At 38.6% G+C, this 27,624-nt stretch overlaps 1 protein-coding gene across 12 annotated transcripts in view; it reads right to left on the reverse strand.

Annotated features, from left to right (window-relative positions):
- Positions 1–27,624, reverse strand: part of LOC106168489 (uncharacterized) — an 85,489-nt gene that overhangs the window by 42,692 nt on the left and 15,173 nt on the right. For 6 of the 12 annotated variants that reach the window (XM_087014039.1, XM_087014033.1, XM_087014027.1 and 3 more), the window contains exons 3-4: positions 15,984–16,190; positions 2,355–2,524 (exon numbers count right to left, since the gene is read on the reverse strand). The gene's annotated coding sequence lies outside the window, so the exon portion shown is untranslated. Of the gene's footprint in view, positions 1–2,199; positions 2,718–2,796; positions 2,913–3,159; positions 3,277–13,364; positions 13,587–15,983; positions 16,191–26,488; positions 26,509–27,624 lie in introns of those variants that run through there. The other 6 variants (XM_087014046.1, XM_087014058.1, XM_087014063.1 and 3 more) reach the window with 6 other exon arrangements.

Consider the following 27,624-nt stretch of genomic DNA (forward strand, 5'->3'; position numbering starts at 1 on the left):
CACACATAGTCATGAACTGTCTATCAGTTCAAGTATCTGTTAAACCAGTCAAGTTTGATATTTTCAACAGGCACAAAGCAAATTAAGCAACATGCTTTAAACTAATCACCTGCACACAGTAGCCGAAGCGAGATTAGGTGATATCAATTTAAACATCAATATTCTTTGTGAATTGGTGTAATGCAGGCGCACAGATGTGCGTTCCTCGCGGAGCTATACATTTTTTTCTGAGGCTGCAAAACAGGCGGCGTGTAGCGTACATGAAAGGCAATTCCAAGAAACAAGGGGTTTCCTTTGCCACTCAGGCCTTGGCTCGTCTGGATTGCCAACATGATAAAGAACATACTGGGTTTCCTGCTAGGGTGTTTCAACTTTTAGGCAAAGATTACTCCTAAAATACCTGACATCCAGCACCATATCCATAGAAACAACTTCTTCGTTGCTGGATATATTCTGCTTTGCACTTTGGCGCAAAAAACGAAGTACTTTAACTTAACTCGACACTTTTTAGTGCATCAATATGGGCGTACTGGTGAGTTCAGTCGTAGTGTAATCCATTATGTGGACTGAGCACCTGTTTGTCAGAAAAAAGGCCCTTGGAAAGGTAATTGAAGGTAGCCAACTCGTCAAGTTTAAACCGTGACCACCTTCGACAACCACGTGTGGTTGGTTGACAGCTAATGAGCCGCCGCCAAGGACCCTTCACACCACGGGAGCTGCGACAACCCGCGGAACAACTTAACACCACCGTTGACAGGTGACGGCTCATTACAAAGTAGAAAAATAAACACGTTATTTTATCAACGTAATCCCTGCGGTTGTGTGCAGTTTGTGTTGTTTTTTAAAAGTGTTTGGCTCCTCTGGAGGCCGTTACTTACACGATCATCTTTCTGTATTTTGAGCTTGACGTATGGGTGAAAGCGTGCAAGCGAAGTGCTTTAAATATTGCGACTTTTACTGAAATGGCCTCCTAGGGTAAATAAAACAATTATACTTTAAATGCTGGGAAGCAATTAGATTACAATAAAACCCTTGCACATGCAAGTCTGCTGGTAGTGTCAAATACGCTTCTGAAACATCGTTTGATATATTGCAACTTTGTCACTTTGCCCCCTATTTCATGCGTTTTAACGAAGAGGTATGTTTAGAGAGCGCTCTTACATCTTCAAGTGACGATAAAACAATTTTACTTACTTACAACCGTTTCTTTCTATTTGGTACCTGGTTGTTATATCCCGTGCCAGTGGTAATAGACAAGTAGACAAGTTAGCCACGGCCTATACATTAAGAGATGTTGCGCTTATTTGACCATTCAGAAGTGTCAAGCCCTATAAAATCTGACGTGCTGGATTTAAATCACTCATTTCTATGATGTAAATACGCCTCAAGGGTGTTGTTTTTGAGTTTGGGGATTTATCTTATAATCAGAAGTACCGTTACTCGAATACAAAAAACAATATTTCATCGACAACATCTTTCACTGCAATGTTTAACACCACTACGGAAACAGCCAATTTCACCCTGGTTTTGCTTCCACTGCATTATTACATTATAATTTTACATGAATTTTGAAACACGATATTAAATTTAGTAAAAGAGAAACGTTTGTTTGACACAAAGCGTGGCCTGAATACCAATGTGCAGAAGAGACGGAAGAAGTCTAGGGCCTGAAGGCATAACCACCCCACTGAAAGTGACTTGGATAAATTAAATTTTTGCCAATCAGACTTGTAGATTTTATCTCCCGCCGATTTAATTTGTACTTCTTGGTATCACTTTGCGCTCTTTGTCGCTAACTGAAGGACTAAATTCAGAAAAAGGTTTTTTCTGTGTTGTTTCCATTCTCCAGACCATTTTAAGATTTGAGGTGCGAACAATGTCTCTTGTTTCAGATCTACACGAAATGCGCTTTTCTCAACTATGTGAATTCATAAGGAGCTTAAGAATGCTTTAGAATATCCAATAACAAAAACTGACATGTAGACATAACGTAAAAAATAGGGATAATTTGATCCAGGGTCTTGTATCCTTTTCGCATAAAACTTATGTCTGTACTCTGCTGGCCCAGTTTACAAAAGATGCCTGCCGAACGACCCAGAGTTATGTCAAACGGTTAAAAATATGGAATTATGACAACAAACATGTTTACATAATCTGTAACAGTTTTAAAGAACAGTCTTTAGAGAAGCATATACTTGCCAGATGTCAGCCCTATAAATCTTTAACAGTACATGGGCGGGATACTCCAAACTGCAGCAGACGAAAACTGTGAGGTAAACTTTGCTTCGTTTTCGAAGGTTTACCTTCTCTATATTCTATCTCTCTTTCTACCTGTATATCCCAGCTCTAATCACCTTTTAAGTTCCACAAGATATGCACCGTTCTTCCCTTTTCTCCTTCAGGTTTCCATGTGAGGGGGGCTCACTTGAATGTATTCACCAGTACTTTTAACTTCTCCCTCGGCTTGACTCAACGTCCTCCCTCCTCTCTCTCTCTCGGTGCGAATGCTGGGAGCTGCTGCAACCTAAAAGAAGCCAATAAACAACTACTCTCAATCTTACATTCACTTCATTGCGTTTAAGTAATCCCAGCCGTGCCTTGTGGTTTGTAAAGCAGCGTTATGCCTGGAAGCAGACGACTACTGGTATTTCCTCTCCTCCGCCAAAGCCCAGAGCCCTGATTGGTCAGAGGAGTTCGTCTGGGAATAATTGATGTATATGTATGAAAAAATGGAAAATGGGTCATTTTAGGCGAACCGGGGTTCCTTCTTTCTCCATCGATTACACAGCTACAAACCCCTTCTATCTTTCTATCTTGCCCTCAGCCACCGGATGCCTAACAACGATTTTTTGAGATAATGCTATCTTGGGCTTAGTTCATTGAGCTAAAACAAAGATGCAACAGGCACTTCAAGCAAGGACCGGTTGTCTCCCCAATGGTAAAATAACCAGACATACTCGTATCCTGAGTTTTGTAGATTACATATTTCACACGTTTAGAAAATGCGGCAACATTGAAAGACAAGCAAACAGATTCATGATAACGAAAATGGCACGGCAATGTTTAGCATTCACTCGACCCAAAAGTGCATGACACGCGATGTGTATTTGTTTAAAGTATACACGGAACAAAACATATGCAGGGCCTAATGTCACATACCTATTAGTTCGCCAACATTACAGCTGTCAAAATTGCGAATCAATATCCTGAACAAAAACACAGGTAGCTCGCGATAAGTAAGCCATGATGCGCGTTTGCTCTGAACGTCGCTTTTACACTCAATTAATCGAATTAATTTATTTTGACAGATGTCACCCTGTCCTTTGGACCGTTGAGGGGAGTTTAAAGGTTGTCATCTCGAGTGAGACCAAGAAGCACTCCCTACGGTCGTTAATTGAGGTATCAAATATGGCAACAAATACTACACACCAGACGAGGTGAGGTAAGTCGTAGTAAATGCCACGAGCTCCGACGATGAGCAGATAATAGCAGTATTCACAGTGGCCTGGCACTTTTGCTGTATCCTTTTCTATTGCGTGCACAATGATTTATTACAAAATGTCAAACAAAGGTTATCTCACAATGATGGGAATAAATATATCAAAATTCCTTCAGGCACGTGTTGCGTCGGACCTATGACGGCTGCAACTTTCCCTTGCCTAACACACTTTATGCATTGTTTCTTAAGTCTTAACTGAACCAGTATTCGCTGTATGTGTGTCATATAGTTTACAAAACTTTTATGCCGTTTGAGGCCAAATTATCTAATTCATGGTAAAAACTATTTTCTAGCACTATGCGCTTTTGATGAATATGATCTAAAGAAATATTTGCACAAACCATTATTTTGATACTCACTAAAACCAAATACACCCGTTTTTAATGTTCATAAAACAACATCACGATGAATCATCGTTATGAAATCCACCTTAAATCAACTGAAAAATGAAACATATTTGATCAACGCATTTCCTGTCCTGTCTGAGTCTGCCCCGTTCCCATATTTGCTTAACTTCCATGTAAGCACATATTGCGTCCGTCTGATTTATGGCCAGTTCGTTTCTTAAACAAATTTGACTTCGTGATTTCCAAATGGCTACTTCAAATCCGATATTACTCTCACCATGCCCTTCAAATTCGCACAAAGAACTTTTTGAAATGAAAAGCATCGAGTGTCGGCTTGACACCTGACTCTGATACAATATCAACAACGTCTGCAGACAAATCAATGCCCAGACTGATACTTACGCCGTACCCCCGGACCCCGTGAATACTCGACTCAAAAGTGAAGTTATTATGACTGGTAGCCGGGGTTTAAACAAATGAAGTTTGCTTTGAAGCAATTGTTTCCTATGTCATACTGTATTTACATGTTACTTTAATTTCGCGTGCCATTGCCTTTTAAGTTTTTTCTTTGGCAAAGACCAGGTTATACAGTAGGGAGTAGCCTTACGTTTTAATCTTTACTATCCAATCATAAAACCCCCTATCCCGCAAAGTTCAAAATTCCTTTCTATTATTCACACGTTTAATGTTTTTCCATAAAAGTTTAATACTTTTATCGCAAAAACAATGCAAGCAATTGGCAGAACAGGCATACACAACTTTGAAACTACTCCCAATTGTCGAATAAAAAAAGACATTCAAAACAAGCATTTACACAAATATGTCAGTAGACAGCTCTAAGCGATGTGAAATTTAGATTGATTGAGTTAAATGATCCAACGACAACTTGAGCCAATTCGTCTTTGTAAGCAAGTGACTGACCAAAGCTAGAGCTGTCTGATCAGGCTCAGTGGGTGTCACACAGAATGAACATTGCTGTGATACATGTACCCGTCCTCCGTGTAATAAGAAAAACGTGAGGGAAAATTCACGTGAAGGACTTAATTCTGTTGCCTTTTAATGATTGGGGCGCGTTTAAAATCGGGAGTTCCATCGCTCCTCTACGCGGCCTCTTCCCAGTGTGCATAAAATTTCCAGACATAATCCCCTTGCAGTTTAAGATTGCTCAGTAAGAGAATGAACCGCATGAACTTTCCGTGGAGGTCTCTCTGTCTAGCTATCACCGTATAAGTTGTCACCCCGTAGTACCTCTTATCCGCTTTCCTGTATTACGCCACTTTATACGGCTTTCTCCCGTAAAAAAAGGTCATCCACTTTAATCATTTTTTTAAATACCCATTATGTGGAAAGTACAATCTAATTGGTTTTAATCCCCCTGCCTGCAGGTATAGATTTCCTTTGTTTCATTTCCTTATTATATGTTCAGAGGTTGACGACGGAAGTTGCTAAAATGCTTAGCAGGTTTCCTAACGTCATGTTACAGTGAAATTTATTTTAGGCACAAAACTAATAAACTGGAAACAAATTGAATCTATTTTAAGGACTAACGCCCAATCTTATTAAGAGAGTTAAGAGTCACAGTCAAGAATGCGTGGCTAAAGAGAGAGAGAGGAGGTAAAGAAGAATGAAGAGATTCAGGGAAATGACTACTAACGTAAACATGCTATATCGGTAATATTTCCATCGGTTTGGGACTTTGTACCCTCACGAATACCAGTCAATCGACAAAAACGACAACCTTAGAGAGGTGAAGATGGATAGTTTTCACAGTAGCCGTGTTTTTATTCTCAAGGTCCATGAAAATCTCACATAAAAGCTTGAAACTCCACAGAACGAAGCCATCAGCGGCTTGTCCAGAGCGATTAGGAGGTTATGTTCTTCCAACCATGTGTCCTTAACTTTTGTATACTAATTAAGTGCATATTAATATTCTTAGACAAGGGGTTGTTGTACGGGTCTTCTTACATGTAAAACAAATACCAAAGCTATTCAATTACGGCTTCATTTTAATTAATGCTGTATAACATCTTTCTGATAATTTGGGATAGGCGTTTCACCTTACCTAGCATTCCTCTTTCCTAATGTGCGACCTTGTATTTTTTCTACACTTTAAGTAGGGATAAGGATGATGTATGTACATAAAAAATACACAGAAGGTTCCATTCATCACGCCCTGAACTGATCAAAACCACGACCTCCAGGTCATTGATCTATGGTTCGGAAATACCTCAACTGGAAGGAGTCGACAAATGTATTTAAATTTTCCCAAGAAAAATATGCATCAAATATTTTTGCTGTTTATGGACAACGAATAGAGCTCTTGAACAGTAACATGCCTTACAGTATTCAGAAAGAGAGAGAGAGAGAGGGAGAGAGAAAGTAGATTTAAGACGAACTCACAGAAAGGCAAACAAACACAAATACAAACAGTGATAGTAACAGACAGACACACAAACAGATACGCAATCAGTTTGACAGACACAGGCAGACAAAGTTGCACAATGAAATGGACATTGTGACAGGCAAACAGACACACAGACAGACAGGGATTGGCTTCTGTATGGGAGAAGATCTAAGACTAGAGAAGACTAAACCCAATGTGTTAGTACGGCTGGAAGCAAGGCTACTTCAAAAAAATTAACACAGTCGGTGCTGATTTAACATAACCTTGAAAAATATGAACACACATTTTAGAGTACAATTGAAACCGCAAAACTAATTCATTACAAACAGGTGATGCCATTAAAATTAACTAACGCTGGGGACTGTACTCCTACACAGCCTACACGCTGTCACCTTCAACCCAAAGAGACTGTAATGCATGGTGGCACCTGAAAATGTCGATTCTTTTGCCAGCTGAGAGAGCTAGAGGTCTAACAACGCTGCACTGTGTTTTCTGTGTTGATGGCGTCCCACACTTAAAGGCAGTGCTATTTTACTTAACCGGTCACCGCCTACGAACTCCAACCACCCCGACGCATCGAACCAAGATGTTTTGGGGGCGCGTTTACACCAGAAAGAACGGTCTGTGTTTCAAATTGTAATCATGGGATCGATAACATTCTGTTCAAGCTGTTCTAATGACTTGTCGGTATGACAAACCTAGGAACTAAGTCATCGTGAGCTTATAACTACATGTCAGAACGTTCAAGACAGGTCAAGTGCGAATGCCTTTGGTTATTTAAACACCAGAGTGTGTCACTGACCCCACCAAACTTACATGGAAAAGATTTATGATGTATATATGTACGTTTATCTGTTATACGCATTCACATGTGTGATATATACTTAGGCGATTTGTGGTCAAATGCCTGTGAAAATGCTGATCAGTTCGCCAGATGACAATAAAACATTTTATCCCTATTTGCTTAAAATGAAAGAGAATGTCTAGGCTAGTTAGTATTCATATTTTTTTGTATCCATGTATTTCCTTTTTTCCCCAAAATCGGTGGGAAGGATATTAACGAAAAATGGCAACAGCGGTGGTTCTTGTCAACCATATAAGTCAGAATTTGACAAATTTCCACAATTTCTGCAAACCACTTGAAAAACACTCGACTTAAGCGTTGAAAACAATTACTTAATCATTCGAGACCGGAAAAATTTTTACACCCATGGATTTGTGTGCCACTTTTTAATCCTCGGGTGGGGCTGCCTGTGATACATGAGGACCATAAACCAGTATTTACAATGCATTAATCACAATCAATTTTAGACAAGTATTATGCACTGTGATGAAATTCCTGATATTTCCTGTATCGGACCAAGCAGCATTGCAGCATGTGAAGAGACCATTGTATACACGTGACCTTAGATCGTGTCTGCTCTGTCGACGATAATTGTTGTTGAGTTAATTGATTCGCATGAAGAGACATTGCCTTCTTTGGCTAATATGAAAGTCACAAAAAGGACTGCGATTTTTTTTCAAAGTTTGGTGAGGTGAAGCAAGGTGAACAGGCGCGGTGGGTTTAAATAATGCGGAGAATGGGAATTATAACTGCCAGCGTTCTTCCTAATTGTGTTAGTGTGGGACGTTGCTTACACGATGTTTTGGCTGATAAAGGGTAATTCTTGAATGGTCTTGATCAGTGCCAGACTTTAATAATAACAACGCATTATTTTCTGATTCTATTCATGTGCCTCTGACTTACAGACCCCCCCCCCCTCAGAGACAATAAAAGTCATAGCACGGTTCTATTTTTGTATGTACAAGCCTTGCTTTCCGGATTTCTAGACAGACATGGAAATATGAATGAAATCAAAATGCATAAGGCAAATATTTGTGGTGCCAGAAAGGAACATGGAAATTTTTATGTTTGTCTTTTTCTCAAGTCTAAAAATTCCACACAAAGAAAAACGTAAATTGCCCCTGGCGATGCGACACCCGCTGTTGACTCTTACACTGTGGGGCAAAACTTATTAATAAGATAATAAAATATAACAAGAATATTTTCCACAGTGCACTTACGTGATTATTAATTCCATCTTTTGATGACTGTGTAGAGGTTTTTCATAAGTCCATTTTACTGACTGTGCTTTTCATTTAGTATTGGCTGTCATATGTTCAACTACTACATGTAGCATTGCCAGCGCACCTTTAGAACTGTAATACAGCATGTACATGCACCGGTATATGTAATAATTAGACACTTCTGAAGTGAAACAAAAAGGAGTGAGACATTGCAATATTGCCATTTTTTGAGGAACATTTTCACTGTGAATCCTAGTTTGTTCAAGTAAACGTGTGAAGCTATATTATTAGCACATAACTCAAAACAACAAAAAAAGTTATTTGCTCCGTTTTGCATGCATGGCGCAGTGCGATGCACGGATTGTGCTTAGTGCTGGAAACAAGTGACTTAATTCTAAATTACAGAAGCCAATTCCAGGTCATGGCCCGCAGGAATTACGACAAAATTGAACAAATAAATTGCAGAATCCTTTCGGGCCTTAGTCACTGTGGTTGCTTCTTAATTTCAGCTCTAGTTACAGATTGTGGACCTAACTGGAAATTAGGGTCACTTAAAAAACGGAAACCCGTTCTGCTGTCGCTTGTCAACGCTTACTGATTTAATTTCCCGCATATGGTTTACTTCAGAGGATGCCACTCAATCTTAATTCACAACAAATAACGTGTATCCATTCTATGACGAAAGACTACAATGTATGTATGTACAGTGAGATAAACTCACATTGGGATTGGAAAACTGTAATAAAAATCAATGATAAACAGACGGCATTTATGTCATTTTATGATTCAACACCTCATAATAACGAATAAGAATTGTGAAAGAGTTTCCGGAATAAAGATATATGGGAGAAAAGCTCGTATTAGACATATCGTGCTCGACAAAATGAAGACCGAAAACCATAAAGGCTGTTGTACAGTGCATATGTATACATTGCAGGTGGTATTCAGCTATAAGAAAAATGCTTATATAAATTAAATGCTCAGAGTTGATTTAGGCATGCTGTTTATTTCAAAAAACTAAAACACAAACGATTCTTTTGAATGTAGGACCAGTTATCAATTTCAAGCTCGTTTTTATATTCATCAAGAAAATGAGGTGTTTACAAGAAATGTTAGGAATGCACAGGGAAATAAAGACGTAGAAAACAGCTGACATGGAAAGTTTGGCACAGGGGGGTTCGGGTCAACTTTCCGTGAAATAATTATTCAATTAAAACCAAAATGTTCAAAAATGTCATTCGTTTGGAGATTTAACGACATTTCCAGATTTCCTTTAAAGCGTATTAATTCAAGAAAAAAGTTTTAGGTTTTGTTCTGAAATTCCAATGATCCACTAGCCACCTTAGTGCATTTTTTCAGTATGGTGAAAGTATAAAATATGCCAGCACAAGCTACCACAATATATCAATATCCTCCATGATAATTTTCCGTAAGTAAACCCCCATAAACATATGTATATAATTTTACGAAATGACGAATTGCAGATATGAAGACAATTCATTGCCCTGCTCTTTCTAGCTTCCATCTCCCAAATCTGTAAATCAACCGATTCATTCTGAATTTCCTACTATATGCAACAAGAGCGTCCGCATACAGCACACCGAAGGCTCCACTGTGCAGCCTTGTGCCTCCTGTTCATTGGCATGCGCGATGATCACTGTCGATAAATACAGAGCAATTTATTCTCGAATAAAAACTGCTCCCCTTAATAGATCTTAATACCCTACTTGGATCAAAAACCGGTGGAAGAACGCGAAAACATGTGGTACCTGTTTACCAGCTTAATGTAGAGTTTAGCGTCTCAGGCGAAACAAGCCCACAAACTGGGCAAAAAATTGATTCTTTTACCGCGCAACAGGATAACGCAAACGCTTGGTCGTAGTACTTCACTTAAATTTGTCTTCGCTTAAGGAGGTTCTTTCGCTACAATAAATAGAAGCTGTTTTAACAACAGTTGATACTCTTTTGTGAAAAAAAAACTAGAGGTTATTTCCTTTCAGTACCGGATAACATTTGCATTCACATCAATTCAGTAAGTTTGAAAATAAATTCCTCATTTCCTTAAATGCTATCCTTCAACAGCTGGTTATTTCAACATTTCATTGCCTCTAAAGAATTCTTCGAAACGATACCTGAAGCTTACATCTATTAACCTTTACACAGGTATAATACAATCTGTTTCGCCGCCAAAACGACAAAATCATTGGCATATATCCATTTTACTTTATGTTTTTTTACATTTCTACTTTTTTTATTCAGTTCCATACCCAAGCAGGAAGTTCATTCAGAAAGATCGTTTTCCAGCATGCGCAATAAAATAGCACCCTAAGGAAGTTCTGATCAACTGTTTGTAATTGTTGTACGTAGTGTACGTCTGTATACATGTGACCTACCTTCAGACCGTCTGTTTTAACATACAGATACGGTAACAGACAAAAAAAATGTGATGTTTGTAACGTAGGTTTGTGCCAAGAAAGCATGAGGCCAAACAGCTTCAGAAACGAGAATTCCGAAACATCCAAATTGCGCAATGGCGCAGTTTTAAAAGCATGTGGGAAAACGCTACGTTGATATGGATGTCACTTTCCTCGGTTTGTTGAAACCCCGTGCTTAGAGGCTTTCGGTGGGCAAGCGCTTCCACTCACGAGTACACGAGTTTATTGAGATGATGTTCCCTGCTGCTGCAGATTATTAAGCTAAATATATTAATGCAGCCGTCGATTTACAAAGAAAGAAAACCTGACTTTGAAAGTATATTTAAGTGGTTATGATTCAAGGTCAATTTGCTAGATCAAATTGCTTTGTATTATTTCACAGAATCTATAGAACCCTACATTTATATAGGACGAACTTAAAAGGGCACCTAACCTAAAATCTTTAACAACCCCCTCCCCCAATCCAACAACTGTCGACACGACACTCCCACCTCTCTTCCACGTACATGTACTTCTGTCAGTCAACTATTCACGTTTATCTGAGGAACAGGTATTTTCAATCCCAACCACCACTCCAATCAAATCTGGCATTTCTTCAATCATAACAACATCATTACAAGCAATAAAAAGGGTCAGGTCATCAATAGAATCATAATACACTGCCAACTGTATTTTGTACTGACAGATTGGGAGCGATTCCACGTCTATGTTCAAGGTACCAAATGTGCAGTAATACTTTATCTCGAATTACCTAAAACCCATTCTTCAATGAAACTCTTGCACCTCAATTATGTGAAAATTGATGAACTCAAACTGTAGAGACAGAGAAAGGGTGTTCACAAGGGAGCAGAAACACGCCCCTCCAAAAAACTTGCAATTCAACCTAAGCAATCTCGGCCATTGGTTGTATATCCTTCAGGTTCAGAATAGTTCAAATTACCTCACGACTGGCCACGCCTGCGGCTCACGTGAACGTATTTTCTAAATGTTAAGATTCCAGTGTTAAAACAACTACCAGCCTGCGTATGAAGACCACACGTACAGTGATTAGTGCTGAACTGAAAAGGGGTTCCTTTGTTTCAGCAATTAGGTAAAATTTAAAATATATATACATTTATAATCAAAGTTAAGTTTCAGTGGGTGCCCACATTCCATCCACGTGAAATACCAGGGCAAGGCTTTCAGACCTCAACCATCACGTCAGACTTTGGCGCCCTAGTCGGAGATTAATTGATGGGGACAGTCGTCAAGTTACCTAAACTGCAACATTAGGCCTTTTTCAATATCCTGAAGCCGATACTTAAAAAAAGGCAGTCAATCTCTATACTAAGTAGGTGGGAAAAATGCTGAGCTGAAACACTCTGGTTAGATCAGGTGTCTTCAAGCATTCGTGAAGGGAAATTCTCGCCCGCGCAAAACCTAAAGACAGATTTCATGTACTAGATGGTTCTGAAATAAACTTCATTTAGGTGATTATGGACGAATATTTTTTGTCAAAAATAACTAGCATTGCCAAAAAAGTACATTCTTTGTCCTCTGTTTCTAATTGTATAAGTGTTCCGTTGTACATCGCTCTGGGGCACCACAGATCAAAGAAGAAAAGTTACATGGCGCAGTCAGTCAAAATGACCAAAACAAAACGAAGACACAGTGGGATATATTTAGATTTCGAACTTTAAAAAACACGCTCGCTGATTGACTCTGCGAAAGTTTCCTAACTTCAAGAAAGAATGTCATTATTGTTTAAGCCGGGCGACTTATAATTAATCTATTTATACGTAGTTTTCTACCCTTGAGAAAAACACAGTTTGAATACAATAGTACGTTCCATTGCGTTGCATGAACTACGTTTCGTCAATATATCAATCTACGTAACACAGGTCGTTACCACATCTTTTTCTTCCAGAGGCGAGAATCTAAATCCAGTGGGAATCCTGGTAGTGCATCAATAGATCTAACGAACATTATCAGTATATATGCCCTCAGGGAGACAGAACTACACCCAGGTTAAGAAACCACGCGACCAATTGCCAACTGCGCGTAGCGAAACCACCTCCCCTTGAAAAAAGTCAAACCAACCATCGCAGCCCCATGTACTACCGGTCGCACCTGCTACTACTGCTATGGAAAAAAGTGCCCTTGCCTTAAGATAACGTTACTTGTCTTTAAGAAGTACAGCGATCTTCAGACTAATTACACTCTCACTTACTTTCCTGATCTCATGTTTTGAAGCTTAAAATGTGGAGTGGCTGTGAATGATTTCTCTGTTTTGTTTTTGTTTTTGTTTTTTGCATTTATTTGGCTAAGGATAGTTCTGACTTACCATCACTTTAATCCTTCAATCCCCGAAAAGTAAAAGTGATATGATATCGCAGAAAGTAAAAATTAACTAAAAGTTTAACCCGTACCACAAGTGTAAAAAAAGTATTTTAATTACTGAAGTGTTTGAACAAAAAAAAAACAAAACATTTGTGGTATTTTAATTCAACATTCTGCCTGTTCAAAGAAGTAGAAATCCTAAGCGAATAAAATAAGTTGTAACAGTACGCTGATTCAATAAATTTCTCATAACGCCATCCTAAATCAACAAATAACAGTAGCGAAACTCTTACCTTTGTCCGGCTGCTTGTTTGTAAATCAAATAAATACGCCTTAATGAAATATAAATATAAGAAACTCCGCTGTGTTATCGCTGGACGCGCCGAGAGTTACATTAAAACATGTCTTTGGAAATCAATAATTATAGAAGCTTGTGCCGGCTGGATTGCATTGACGGGAAGCAGTTAAGAACTGCCCACGTCCATAAACTTCCCTAGGCAGACGAAATGTGTGTCATGGACCCGTTAGATAGTCACCAATATACGTGGCGATCTCCCGTGTGACGTAAACAGCATGTTGATTCCTAACATTCTTTGAATAGCTCTTACCCTATTTTAGAATACGCCGCAGGAAGTATTTTATTCTTTCCGTTACTTTGCATATATAAACCCTTTTATGGTTTCTTTAATTAACGGTTCACATATCCTCTGATCAAATGTTACTGTCAAGTGCGCGATAGCATGTTTGGCATGTTGTACGCTTTACTAAACCCCGCCGTTTTATACGCATAAGGTTGCAACAAAAGTACATTCTTACGTAAATTATTTGAGGACACCAGCGAGTAAAACGGAAACAATCGCAAACAATTAAGATGATATCTGTTTTAAGTCGTTTAACCTCTAGTTTACTAAGGCAGCTGACGAACCCTGTGCCGTGTACTTGTCAATCTAAGAACTGTTTTTTCATTCGACGAGGACGCATCTGCGACGTCAGACGATCAATCGAAACATGACAGTGTACACATATGTGTCGTGTAGTTATTTGCACGTGTTGCCTGAACATGCGTGTTTTATTTGACAGGTGATTTTGAAAACGTGTTTATTTCACTGATAACCCTGCAGTACTCGCATACATGTAAACCACCGACGCTGTTTATCTGGTTAGTGACAATACCTCATTCTTTTCTTTCGTTGTGACTGAAAAAATACATTCAAACATGCACCAATTTTTTGACGAAAGTGATATATTTAATTACCAAATTCTTCTTAATTCTTCTTCAATCAACGCATATTCAAAATGCCCCCGCGGAAACAAAAAACGTGATCACAACATTTCACTTAATTGGGTGATTGTGCGCTTATCTCGAATGGCGGAACATTGGATGCGGTGAAATCAAGAAGGTGGAGTCATACTAATCAAAAAAGGATTTACCTCTTTTGACCGAATAAAAAAACAGACCATGCACCTCTTATAAAGGAAACGTAATTTGTTTTTGATCGCGTTTGTTTGAAATCACAAGTATCAGTTGCATGTATTTTCCTGCTTTGAAATTAAAACCGGAAAAGGGAAAATCTTAACATTTTCAGACGTAATCTAAAATCGTAGCTTAAAGAATGAGTTATGAAGTAAATAATCTAATCTGAGTTTGGTAAGGATACACCACGTTTGCACAGACGTGGAGCGGTTTTCGCCCACGACAATTTTTCAAAAACTATGGGCTCACTTTGTTTGCGGCTAGTAGAGACTGCTGCAGAACGAATAGCAAGATCCGAGAGAATGGATTTTTGCGCGCATTTTTCCAGTTAGTTGCACTTTACGTCATAACTGTAACCAAAATGCTGTCTCTGACAATGACATATTCTATGGTGGTTATGATGTTCTCCTTACATTTTTTTTTTCATTTACTGGCCGAGGGAAGAAAGAAAATATAACCGATTTGATCGTAATTGTCACCTAAGCCCGGTGCAAAAATAAAACACGAAGTAGACTTTATTTTCACGTCTTAATTAATTAACCTACTGCACATCTTTTGGGTTTAAAACGCAATAGTTCATATTTCATAACGGGACGTAAAGAAAATGCGTAAAATAGTTATGCTTTCTCTGCTGCAACATTCAACAGAATATGAACAGCAGCCCTTTTTCACGGCTCAGTCGCAACAATCCACATTTTAAAGCTTTAAAAAGACATTAAGTCACGCACGTTTGATCACAAGTCATTTTACAAAAGTAAATACACTGAGTTAGTTTTAATGACTTCAGCTAATATATGACACTTTGCTTTAGCGGAAGGTGCCTCAAAATAGGGTGGCATTTGACCTCGGAGGTCAAGCAATCAAAGCAGGGTACCTGATCCTTGACTCGCTAGTTTTTTATTTCCCCCGCCACGAGCGACAACAAAAACCGCATGCATTTACATTAATAGAATTCAGGTGGAACCTTCTTTAAAAGTTATAAATAAGATTAACTAGTTTTTAAGTGAATCTCGAAACAAGAGCTAATTCATTTATCTTCCCCTCGCGTTAAGTTATTGAACACTATGTCTCTGTTTCGTCGGGATAAAAGCCACCGAATAAAAGTTTACTTTTCTAAGTAGTTAATTTCTTCGTAAGGACGTAGCTCGTCTTTACACACTGGGACCGTTGTGTGAAAGAGACACAAGGTATACTTGAGTTGAGAAGTCGACCCCACACCTAGCACTATACACGCACACAGACCAAAGAATACCCCATGTTAAGAGGGGTTATCAGTGCAATCACAATTTAACTTATGTCAACGAAGAATGTTTCGGACAGGAGACGCGTTGGCATCCTTTGTTTCATTAATTTGCATTAGATTTCGTTCCATTGAAACTACTTAATAATTTTTTCCGCTTAAAGTATTTGATTTGTCGCACTCCCAGTAGAAACTCACCTTTTCGGTTCACTTCTATAAATGAGATCGAATCTTGCTATCTGTGATGCATCAGATCGCAGCCGCTGATTTTTCTTGACTTGCTCCTTGAAGATCGCCTAACAGAAGAACTTCCCCCAACGAGCTCTGGGCATTCAAGTGACAAGCTAGCTCAATAGCATGCGCAGGGGTTGCTTCCCGCCGCTATGCACTTCAGTGTCTGTCAACCTGAAAGAAAAACACACGATACGCCCAAATCATGGTTGTGCTGAACGCAGCAGACAAGCCTCCCCGCCGGCTAAAATTCACATTAACAAATGTAAAAAAGTTCAGTCAATCGTAACCCTCACTGCGTGGCCTGCATTAAGTCTCGGAGATATAGCCTAGAAAGTGTTATTTGCTATTTAGAAAAAAAAAAGGTGCGCACACCTAAGAACGGTGCTACTGTAGACATTTGGGCTTGAAGTCAGTGTCACGAGCAAAACAGACCTCGACCTTCTTAATGACACAGTTTTATGACTTAAGCAATTAAGTTGTCAAGTGAAGCGCTTTTTATAGGCAAATAACTAACTGCTGCACATGAACAATTGTGAGGGGGTCGTTTAATAATGTAGATGCGAAACATGATCATGAAACTTTCAGTTTCATATTCAAACAGGTTTTTGTGGCAACAAACTGGGGATTTAACAAACTTTATTCAAATGGAGTTAATGAAAAGCCACATACATTCCCCTTGCGTGCTTTTGTGGAAACGCCGTGGATTAAAATTCATTCTTTGACATATCATTCATAAGTACTGCGACATTCAGCATTGTCAAAAATGACTTTGAGTCACCGGCGTAACATGCGAAGAGATTACGCTGTTCGTAAACGCAATTCTAAGCGCCATATTCTGTTGACAAACGTGATTTTGGCAAGGTAACGGGGGTATGCAAAACGTTTGTACGTAATACACTTTACTGGTGATGCCACTGTTGCAATTTAATTGTACGCAAGCTCTGTCCAATTAGACGATGCTTCGCATCTTGAGCATTTCGGACGTGATTATTTGAATTTGAGATATCACTATTAGAAACCATGGAGTGCAATACCTGAACAGAAACCAATGATATTGTTACGGAACAAAACATACACGTCTCTCATTCACGTCAACTTCGCCAGGTAGCATAGTAAACAGAGATCAAATTACCACTGATCGTTAAACACCACAAAACGGAACTGTTATGTTTCTCATTTTATTATGATGCAACGACCGGCCAATATTTATGTTTAATCTGCGGTTTTTGACGCACTTGAATGACTAAACTGTGAGAAGGATCTGTCAAAATCCCCTTAACAGCGATCAAGGGTTCAAAATTAATTAACCGGACACCCGACTCTCGACCGAAGTAATTTAACCCGACACCACTACACGATTTGTGAAGAAATGAAAAATAAATATCAATTGACAAGGTAAATTTCACCCAGACATCCATAGGTACCAAAAGATGCATATTACCTAACTACAGCAGTTGTCTTATAAACTAGCATACTTTAAGTCTAGACAGGATTTTCCATTTTAGTCACAGGATTTCCGCGACTAGAAGAAAAAACATAGATCTTTCAATCTGTGTAAAGAGGTTTCAACTTAACGTGTGTAATGTAAAATAATGAACACGGCTCGAGTGCAAGCTACACTATTATCTATCACAAATACTCTTAAGGGTGAATGATTTCACAACAGCTTTTGATATACATGATGTGTGCGTAATAAAGCAAAAATGGACTGGCGTTTAAAAAAGGACGGAAATACTTCCACAAGCGTGGGAGTTCCAACACATCACCCATTGAGACATTTTGTGGCCTAACTAAAACAATGGCCACACTGCCATCTAGCTCCATTAGAATTAGTTTCAACCATTTCTAGTGCATACGGTTTCTAATGTCAGAGGGTGACAGTGGATATAGACAAGGCATTTTTTGTAATTGGCTATGTTTACCACAGCAGATGAAAATGGTTAAAGGATCAAGAACCTACTCACGACCTCTCCTCTCTGCTAATCGAAGCCTTACACTACCAGCATAGTAAAAACCACAGCAGGTGAAAACGTTTAAGAGATCCAGATCCCTTTTCTTGCCCTCCCCATTTTACTGATCGAGCCAGTGCACTTTCAGCACAAAAAAATCCAGTGTTTTCAAGAAACCTGTGGCATCTTAATCGTTTAATCAATGATTAAGCTATGTTCACTTCTTTACAAAATAAGTCGTTTTGATAAAGTGAAGGGGTACTCTGTGACAACTTGGTATTATCGATTTTGCTCCAAAAAATTTACAAACATCAATTAGTTAAATGCAAAATTCTATTAATGTTTACCGAAATCTATGCGAATCTTTCGTTCTAAAATACAGACATTCTGTCATCAGCAAAGCAACAATGTATAGGATCTTAATGCATATTTCGTGACCCGTGTTTAAGTTTACAAAATAAAAAAAACAACAGGCACTGACTGCAAAAGTATGCACTAAGATCAAATGTGAATTGACGAGTTGAAAATATCAAGTTCCAAGAAGATATTTGTATACAGTGCCGTTTCATTTCATTTTATTTCGCCCATACCCCTAAATGGGGTCATCCCAGCCTCATATACGTATTTCACTCGAGAATTATTCTGCCACTTTGAAAAAAAGATGTTCTCCATAAAACTCTTTTGATATACACAATGGGCAGTAATCAGAGCCACGGAAAAAGTTGTACGCGGAGCACACATATAAACAGCGCATGTAGAAGTCGATGGTATTATTTTGTTCTACATATGTCAGACAGTCTGGTAGCGTACCCATGCATTATGGTCTGCAATCACATGTTAAACTGTATTACAGAACTTTGGTCAATTTAAATATTGCATGGGTTTTATTATCCCCAAATCACCAATGTTTACCTGCTCTCAGTTTATATTTCTGTCTTCTGATTCTTGTCTACGAGTACAATTAAGGATGATCATCACGACTTTTTCTACTAAATTGAGTTTGAAGATTGCAGTGGTTGTTTAAAACAAATGATGCAAAGTGAAGACGCGTGTGACGGACATAAGTTGTTCAAAAAGCCTAAAGAAAATGCAGCATTACGAAAATGAGATAATGTTTTTTTTCGTGAGGGCTTTGTGGAGAAGGAAAGGTAACAACGCCAGGGAGCACCATAATGTAGTGACAAAGACGCTGTCCATCAAAACCACTGTATGACACTCGACGTGGGCCACATACTGTTTTTCATAAAGTCGCGCGACGTTTACTCAAGTTTTGCAGTCATTGTGCCTCAAAAGAGTCAATTTAAATCAAATAATGATAGCAATCACTTGTTAAAACGAACTCATTTAACAGTCCGAGACTTTGTTGGATGAATAAATATGAATAAAAATACACAGTCAACATCAGAACTTTCCAAAGCAATGTCGAAGTAGCCAAGTGATTAAAACGACACCGTATCATTCGGACTAAATAAATTTTAATCTAATTTTTCTGTCCAGACGAATAAATACTATTTTCTTTCGGGGTATTTCGTCTACGAGTCTTAATGCTCCATTAGGAATGTAACGCACCGTCCACATTAAAATCCATTATTGGTCATTCCAATATAATTTGGTCAGCCTGTGTGGTCAGTAATGCGTGACAATCTATGCGATCTCTCTGTGTTTTCTGTGCAAATAGATCTTCCTGAACAGTTATTTTATGGAAAGAAGATCGGGTAATCATTACAGGAACAGACAAAGAAGACACCGAGACGAGATTTCATCCTTTAATGTTAGCGGATGGAAAATATCACTATTTGTAAAGTGTCTGATAGAATTAGCGAAAAGTTGCATTCACAAAGTAAATGCCATACCATACGTTTTCCTTCAAGTTATTCAAGAAAGTTTTCTCCAAACATCTTTAGGAAAACATGACCGATCTCCTTTCTACACTCATCCCCATCCGCCTGTCGCACTGCAGTGGACTGGATGACCTTATTATTTGAAAATTATTTTAAGTAAGTAAATTAAAAAAGAATATGTCCCAACACACGACTGCAAGAATGAAATGTAACTTATGACCATTCACTAGTACTTTGGCATTACAAGTAAACCACGCATGATTTTCACACGAGGCAACTCTTCTCCCTTCCCGCGCTGTAACCTCTTACCTGGACTGTATTTCGAAGCGCCGTCCCTAGGGCGATGGTCCACCGAAACAATGTATTATGTGGTGACACGATCTCAGTTTTGGTCGGAACAAACCCAGACTACAGCTCTGCAAGGCATATTAATACGCCAATGCCTTGACTGTCTACTGTCTCTCGCAGAGATAGGCAAGACGTGGAATTCAAAACCAACACCAGCCCAAGATGTGGAAAGATCCCATTATGAATGAATTGGACCGAATGAGTCAAGTGTTAAATGCCCCCTTAAAGCTTTTAAAAGTCCCAAAGTCAAAAGAGGATCACCAGTTCCTCAACAAAGCAAAGGTCAATAAAAATATAGTGTATCTAGTTTAAAATTCGTACATGTATTAACGTAATATTTACCGGCCTGCCTGCCTGTCTGTCTGTCTTTTTGCATGCCCGACCGCGCTGGCCACATTGCAAATGTTCTTTTAAAAGTATCGGACAAAATGGTATGTGAACCAAACAAAAGTAATATCCACACAATATAAACCGTTCGAAGAGATCTCTGCATCTTGTTATTATTAATTTCCTTTCAGAGCATCACCAATGTGTTTAAGTCGATCAACTTTTCGAGAGCTACAAAAAATAGGTTATTTCTATGTTAATAGGATTAATTTGGTATCATTAGTTCACTGTTGATCAAATCAAATTTCAATTTGTCGAGACGTTCGGATGCCATAAAACTTATTCTTGTCTCCATGCGTCAGGACTCCATTCATTCAACGCATGACACTGATCTGAAAACCAGAGTTGGAACAATGCTTGTTGTTCTTATGACACTCATTACGCTCCATTCGGGTTAAAAAGAGCAGTGTTATCAATTTACGACTTAATCACCCAATAAAAGGCTTCAAGAAAGAATTTATTTTATTGACCTAACACTTTTTTATGCACTCTGCGTTATAAGTATCAGATGCAATAAAGAGCCTCTTCCTAGAACGTTCCAGATGAATAAAAACGAGGCAGAGCTTAAAACAAACTTCATAACCACATGCGTAAAAAAATCAGATCTTTGAGATACTAGACACGGAGATAAGTTGTGGAAGAGGCTCCGCTGAGTCAAGTCATTGTTCAAGAATGGAAAGGCTACAACAGTGTCCTATGTATGGTGTTTAGCTACCCATAGCAGGTTATATCAACAGTGGTAACCCCTTTGACCCCCACGATTGTCCACGGTTTCCTTAACTGATAAGCTAGACGATGCCTCTAGACATTTACAGGTTCTCTTTAGTCTCCTAAGGTAACAAAAAATGCTCAATATTCAATGCATGTCTGCTTGACTCTATTTCAATACGTAATGCATAATGGCAGTGTTGTGTGTTTCAGTACCATGTCCACTTTGTATGCATGGAACGATGTCGGTGTCAATGTCATAAAATCATTGCTCATTTAGATCATATTTGTGTCAGTTGCTCTACTTTAATGAAGCGTTCAATAATTTGATGATAATAATAAAGCTTATTCAATTCGCTCCAGCGTGGGTCGACAGCTTCACTTTATGACTAATCATATCCGCCCTTTTTAAAACGTAAGTGTATGAGTTTTTTTTTCTTTTTACAAAATGTGTGAATGTAAGATAACACTAATATCTGCAGTCCGGCAGAGTTTAAACTCGTGCTTTGAAACTATCAGTAAATAACACATCAACTTTTATAATTTTCGTTGTTTCACTTGATAATTTTAGTATTATAATTGTGCTTTAGAGTTACATTGGGAACAGCAGCGAAACTAAAATATCCGTACAGTAACGGTATACAGGACATTAAAATAAATAAGTGTACGCATATACGCACTAACGTACACAATGTACACGCTATTTTATCGAAGATGCAAATTTGTATCACTGTGCACTTAACCAACGTAATCACATTAAGGAATGCAGCAATTATGCGTCTGACAATGTACAAATGTATGTATGCATCAAACTGACGGAACCTAACCAACATCTACCCCAAAATTCACCTGAAATGTGAATGCCTCTTTAAGTTCCAGCACAATGAACCATTGTGAAATTGTTTTGTATGTTCAGCAATTAAAGCTGTCTCACATGAGTACAGGGGGCACCAGAGCCCAGTCTGGTATTGCGACTCCAAGTCACGTCCTATTTTACCGATAGGAACAAGACCTTACACTTGTTAATCTCATCCTGGGGCTTATAATTGGTACATGTGCTAGTTCGGTGTATACTATTACAGGTGATTGCACATGTCAGTTGCCAAGAATTCGGTAAGATCGGGTGAAGGTTTTGCATGTTAGTTTCTACTAGTATTGGAGACAGCCATTGGTTTCATTTGTACTGTTTCAACCGATGACAGAAGATCACCAGTATGTCACATTGAATACTGAGATTATACTTAAATGTGTTGTCAATAAAAATATACAGAGAACATTTACAAAACGATGACTTTTTTTAATGAAGGCCATGCACGAGTTAATAGCCCTCCAATCTTCTTTCCCAAACCTCTAAATCTCAAGAAGGCACATTTCAAAAAGAAGGAAACAAAGGAAAGAAGGGGTAGGGGGTTTTCATGATGTTGCGACGCTTGTCCTGTACAGGGTACGCGGGAACAAGCCAAAGACAGAAATCGGTCAGAGGCGGGTCATTTAGGGTCAAAAAGACAATATCACTGATATCAACGATAGCAGCTGTGTAACCTTAACTGCTATTCTGTCGATCTTCATGACCAAAGTGTTGTACACCCTTTTTCTTAATGAACGACTCTGAGAAATAAAGAAGGTCACATACATTGGAATGAGTTCTTTCTGTAGTAGGCGATGGATGACGAAAGATCACACTAAAATAGTAGAAAAAGTGAATTCTAGAAATAGTAAAACTAGGTAAGTCTTTAACTCAATGCACCCTGGCAATATGCCACGTTGAAAAAAAACAATGCAAACTAAACGGGGACAAGAAAATAGTCGCTGTCGTATTTTCTCGTAAAGATAGTTAAACTATATAAAACTAACTAAAGATATAGCCTGCCGGTAAACCTGAGAGTAACCCGAATACAACACCTGGGTGCTCAACAAAGAGATCTGAATCTTGAAAATCATTGTAATTTATCATTTGAATAAATCTTATTTTAACAGCGTTTTGAACGAATTTACACACTAACAGGGCCCTAACCGAGATATCCTTCAGTTGAGAAATTGAAGGACCGAAACCGAAGTCTTCGCCTGTACTAAGCAAACATAATTATACGTACGAGCAAAAACAATTGTTTAAAATCATTCTTTGGTTATATGATACCTGGAAACACGGGACAATCGAATCAGAAAGATAATCACATTATCTCAAATGTTGGTGAGGACTGGTAAACGAAGTACTGCATATGCGGTTTTTAATGGCGAAGTGCTCCAAGTACTGCTGCAGAACACCGGAGAAGTGAAACGCAAACCATTATTGAATCAGCTTGCTAAGTGATAAATTTGATATATATGACAATATACGTTGTGTGTGAACAAATTAAGACTTCACTTGGCCCTTTGCTCCTTGTATTTGTCGTGGAGCACTTTGCTGGTGAGAAAATGTCATTTTTACGCCAGCAATGTGATTATGCGAAAACGTCATGGTGTCGAAGGCCAACAATCTTATTCATTGCGTCATGTTGCCTGTCTAGACGCAGCGCGTTAAGAACAAGGTGTCGTATTAAAATCAATATTAGTGGAATTTTTTTTCAAGTTGTTCTACCTGTATTGTGCAAACAAAAAGAATAAAATAACTTAGTTCAGTACGCTTTTTAAGGATTGCCTTTTAAACCACATAACCTCACTTAGGGCATCCGAGTGTTTGTCATATAACGCGACACCTTTTGATTATTACTGGGTCAATCATTTGCGACATGTTTGTGACAGATGACATTAAATACGTTTGACCCAGTCAAGGTCACTTAGGGACACAGCATGTCACGCCGCTGGGCCCGGCGACATCGAGGCGAATTGACGGTGACCAACTTCGCAGACAACTAACGTGTATGCCTGTTAAGCGTCGTTCATGTACATTTAAGCATAACGTCTACCTGTCTCCGGTATTCCAGGCTGCATGTACATGTAGTCGCCAGGAGAAGTTTTGATACGTGAAACGAGAAACCGATATCCACCTACCAACTTTGGTCTCCTTTTCAAAAAATGAATAGACACGCATGCATGTGCACACTAATGGATACACGCGCACACTCGCACCACACGCATTTTTACATGCCTCCAAAAAGACATTATTTAAAGAATTTCCTTTCAGCGTGAGATTTATTGGCAGAATGTCGGTTTCTTGCCATGAACGGCTAATTCACAAGAAAAAAAAAGAAAAGTAAAACAAGCGCGCGTTTCAACAGTTTCCCACACAATGATTACCCTTTTGTTCCTTAACTCTCCATAAGTTAGATTGAGTTAAATTCCTTACATTCACCTGTCACCTAATAAAGCGCACACACACCTGCGTGGTACAGGTTTTTCAACAGAAGAAAAAATGAACATTTTGAAGTCATGAAAGAGAGCTAGAATATGATCGATAGTTTATAATATTCTCAGTTATCAACAGATGTGCTCTATATAATGTCTTTTCGTTCTAGTCCCATGCGCAATTTACATACTTGTATTTGGACTCCAAATATCAACTTCTGAAGGTGCTATAATGATACAGAGAAGATGCAGAGTTTTCTCTTTCCTAACTTTTAGTATTGGCGATAGCATCAGCATCGGTTTGTAAATAAATAAAATGGACCCCAGTGGCATATTATGATTTAACGACAAGTTGACAACAACATGCTTTCCCGACCGCAAGATTGGCACCGATGTCGGTTTCGCTGGAGGAGATATGTTCCCATTTCTTCCAAAGTGTATGACTTAACCTATGAGACCCCCTAAATTTTATGAATACATTCAAAGTTCGAATTAATTTGCGGAGAAAATGATCGAATAGCTGCATTGGGCGTATCAAATGAACGCCACAGACCAAAGTAGCATTCTTGGCCACAGAGGGGTTCTGGTAACCCATTCCTGAATAAGAACGGTTAAATCCTTCGCCAGAGCTTTTCAGCATTCTGATAGTTGTTTCGATTAAGGGGCATTTCTTGGGGTGGATGGCGACGACAAAGGACGTTGAAAGCATTGGAAATGGACTGTTGAAATAGAAAATTAATAGCCGGATTGAATTCACTATTCACAATTATCATAGTAACTCAGGGCAAATTGCTGTATCGTTGACAGTCAAGATGCCAGTCAAGCACGCTTCAACGCTTTCCTAACATATTAACACGTAAACTATGATTCAGTCAATTGTTTAAGGGTGCTGTTTCACCTTTCATTCATAAAAGGGCAGATTATTCACGCGATATCTGCCCAAAAGTCATGTCTACACTGGCTGGAAGGATGTGTAGATTTGGAAGATTAGGAAAAACATTTGGAAATGGAATGTAGTGTGGCAACTGTGTATACTTATCGCAGGTTAATTGAATTCTAGTAGATAAAAGGAATACAGCTGTAGCGCTATGTGACCATACATTAATTAAGTGTAGATCAGTCTAAAAACGACGAATCCTAACAAGTAACCCAAAGCTGATGCGAAAATGCGCCTACACCTGCGGGCCGTGGAATGGATAGTCTACATTGGTTAAGCAAATAATATGCCATCTATATTTTTCACAAAAGTGCATTTTATCCCCCTCCCCTCTCTGTAGGTTTATCAATTGAAGGGATTAAGGCTATTACATTTTATAAAAATGCTTTTACTACTCTTTAGGTGTGCTCGCATACATTCGTATGCACGCGCGTCTCCTTACTTGCATTCAACATAAGTCATTTACAAACTGATTTCGTTTCATATCATTTGCTTTTATGAATCTGACATTAATATTTAGGTTCAAATGAAAAAAATTATACAATACAAAAACATTTCATTCACATTCATAATCAACGACTCTCTAAAATATTTATCAATTACATTATTTTATTAATTACAAAACAAGTTTGAGAGCCCAATAGCGATAGTCAAAAGATCTTTGTGAAAAATCACATTGAAATAAAACGTTGCGTCAGTTGATAGTGCTAACTAGCTCACAATACACGAAGTTTCACGTGAGTTACATTGCAACACCAGTACATGATTTATGTGTTTTTGTGGGAAGTACAACACCTGTTTGTGACTTGATTAAAACATCTCCCAGTCAATGACATAACCATCTATCTTTTACGGCCTCATTGCCATCTCACAACGACTAAAACAAAGTTATGGTAAAAGTACTTTAAAGCGTGCTCTTAAAAAAGGTAAAGAACTGGTCGACTTCCTTAAGGGCAAAATTGTATTTTAGTCATCCAATTTCAAAACTTAATTGTCATTCTGCATTCAGCTTACCTGAAGAAATATTGCGACTAGTCTGACTTTTCCTATGGTACTCCGCCCTTACAACTACACAACCAAATCACAAACTGAATAACTGAGTGGCGTCTGTAATTTTGAAGTTCGACAGGCCAGTTGCTTCGATAGTTTACCTCATACCTCAGCCACCCAACTGAGCACGACTTTTTGCCTATGGTTCTTTACGTATGAGTGTATGACAGAAAGGGACGGGGTAAATACGTGTTTTGCGTACCTCCAACTGCCCAATGATTTTGATAGGGGAGATATCGATTTCATAGACTAATTCTTATCTGACATGTTACATTGGAACTTCTTAAAGTTACAAAGTTATAATTAAAGATAGGAATCATGTACGAATTACCTTTCCTTTTGATATAGAAAAGGAAGCGGTAGACTGTAAGGAAGTCTACGGTGCAGGAAAAATTGGATGTAATTTAAGCTCACTTCATATCTTTTGCATCACTTTCTGACACTTTCCTTTTGACTATATTTAATTTCATCATTTTGAAATTGCTTCATCTGATGAGTTTTCCAGCTGACATTACCCTAGGGCAAGTCTTCTCCCGTTCGACCAAGAATACCTTAACATTCTCAAGTTAAATATCAACGGTACTCTGTATATATCGTATTCTCCCCTGACAGCTTCACAACTCATCGGCTATCATCGACGAAGGCAATTTTGCACTATCATATAACGAAATCATGACGGCCCAAAAATGTAGCTACACGTCCCCTCTTACAACTTGTCGAGATCTTTAAGAAGGATAAATACGTGAAATTACATCTGGTTGAATAGGACGGTGTAATTCAGTACGATAAGGCCTTGCCCTTCGTCCCGTCTGCACATTTGTCATATATTGATATCCACAACACCGCTTGTCCCCAGACAAATGGCGGGCCAAGCGACACGGTTAACGTATCAGCCTTTCAGACATGGGAGCATTTCTAGTAGGTTAACTAAATTTGATCAGCGCTTCAGTACACTTTCCATTTTTAAAAAATATTCGATCAGCAAGAGGGTTGTTCTTAACAGTCTCAATTCGCACGCCAGTCCTTCTAGATTTTTGTTCCAAAGCTGTACATATGTACCTCTTTTTATATTTTTTCATTGACATAAAACTCACAAATGC

Source organism: Lingula anatina, chromosome 1 (genome assembly GCF_051362555.1).
Source record: "Lingula anatina isolate TDL-2025a chromosome 1, LinAna3.0, whole genome shotgun sequence".
NCBI lineage: Eukaryota > Metazoa > Brachiopoda > Lingulata > Lingulida > Lingulidae > Lingula > Lingula anatina.